Source organism: Etheostoma spectabile, unplaced genomic scaffold (genome assembly GCF_008692095.1).
Source record: "Etheostoma spectabile isolate EspeVRDwgs_2016 unplaced genomic scaffold, UIUC_Espe_1.0 scaffold172, whole genome shotgun sequence".
Classification (NCBI taxonomy): Eukaryota; Metazoa; Chordata; class Actinopteri; order Perciformes; family Percidae; genus Etheostoma; species Etheostoma spectabile.
In genome coordinates, this window is record NW_022605573.1 from 1,076,196 (window position 1) to 1,078,162 (window position 1,967).

Below are 1,967 nucleotides of genomic sequence, written 5' to 3' on the forward strand. Positions count from 1 at the left end.
GAAAATGAGGGACATCCTGTGGATGCAAACTCTCACTTGCTGCAGGATAAAAAAGCACAGACCTGCTGCACACACATCAGAAGCACTCCCGCTGTGCACTGCACTGACGCACGTTTAATCCAGGCTCTGTGTGTAGATTCCAGCAGATTTAACATTAACTGCAGTGAGTGAACTAAAGCACAAGATGCTTCTCTTTTCTATAGTGCCAGTTGCTCAGTGGAGGATAAACAAGTTGCTGCATCCAGTCAATGTAAAGTGTGAATTGAGGTCTAAAATAGGCTGTGTGAAAAGAGGCGTTTTGTGTTACTCTGTGTGACACATGCAGTAGAAGGAGAGAGTGAGCCAAATACAATAGAGGACATATACAGTACTCATGGTTCAAATCATTTGTCTGCTGTACAACTTTCTTATTGGCTATGTACATAACCTGGACTATGGTCATAACATCTACATCTTACATCTTATAATTTATCCCTTTACATAATGTTCTTAATTATATTCAGTTAGTTTATAGGTTACGTTTGTTTTGTATAGTCATAGTCAATATTTTATCATGATCTACTCTATTGTTCAATCCCTGCACTGTTCACTTTTGCACTATCATCACTACACACAGTCTACCAAAGTATCTCACCTTATCATGGTCATTGAATTTCTATGAGTGACTTTCAATTTTTTATTTTATTTTATTTTTATTCTTATGTATGTGTGATATATGTGTTTGTTGTGTTATGTTGTCTTGCTACTGGATGCCTAAAATTCCTTTGGGAAAAATAAAGTATCTATCTATCTATCTATCTATTTCTTTGTACTAGTAGAGGTTAAAACAGCTGAGTTAAATAATGATTGCCATGCTTTATCCACTGAAATCTGGAACGAAATGTTGAGTCGATTACAGGATAGGAATGTGCTCTTAGAAACAGCAGGTAAGACGGTACAATGTGACTTGTTTATTGAAGTGTTATGTTCTTGAGGTCTAAATAGAAGTGTGAACCGTAAGTGTATTTTCTCCTGCTCTTTTGTCAAAGCTGATTGCGTGTCAATGTTCCAAAAGAAATGCTAGTTCCCTGCAGCCATTACTGTCCATTAGGACCCTAGAGAGCTATTTTAAGTAATGGTTTCAAATTGGCACGTGTGAATAACAGCCCAATTTAAGATGCATGCCAATCATGAGACAGCAGATTTTTCTGTAAACAGTTTGACTTCTTTTCAGGCTCTTCTCGTAAACCATTTGTGTGTATAGCTTCAAAAAGTAATGCACTGTAATTTGGGTGTTTTGGCTCATCGACAATCAGAGCTGTCACCATTAACTTGTGTGTGTACATGTGTTCATGTCTTTGTCGGATGTTTGTCTGATTGTTTCTAATCTACAGTTTAGCTTGATACTATTTTTACGAAATGCACTGCAATAGTTCTATTGTAATGTAAATATGTCATTTTATTTCTTTTAGGGGGACTTCTACCATCTGTCTAGGGACTGCAGATGAAAAATAGCCTTTTGGCTAACTCTTGCATATTGACAGAAATGTTCATTAATATGCACTGTCCCTGTAATAAATAAATAAAACAAATGGTATTTTATTTACAGTGATATCAAACAGGGAGAAGCAGCAAACCCTCCCACTAAAACTGTAATTTCACCACAAAATTTGACATTCAACCAGAAACAAATAACTTGTGTTCATACAGATCTTTTGTAGGTGTTCAGAATAGATTGGGAAAGCTGGTTTGTCTTTATGATTATAATTATATTGATAGAAAAAAAGAACGTATGTATTGATGTACATATTTCAAAATAGGTATGTGTTTATGTTGCATGGAAATATTAAATGTATCTTATTTTATGTCTGATGCAAGAAGGTTCTGGATTATTAAACTCAAATATGTGTTTCCCCAGCCACGTTTTACTTCCTTTGTAGTCCCTAATGTCCACCTGTGTGTGTGTGTGTGTGTGTGTGTGTGTGTGT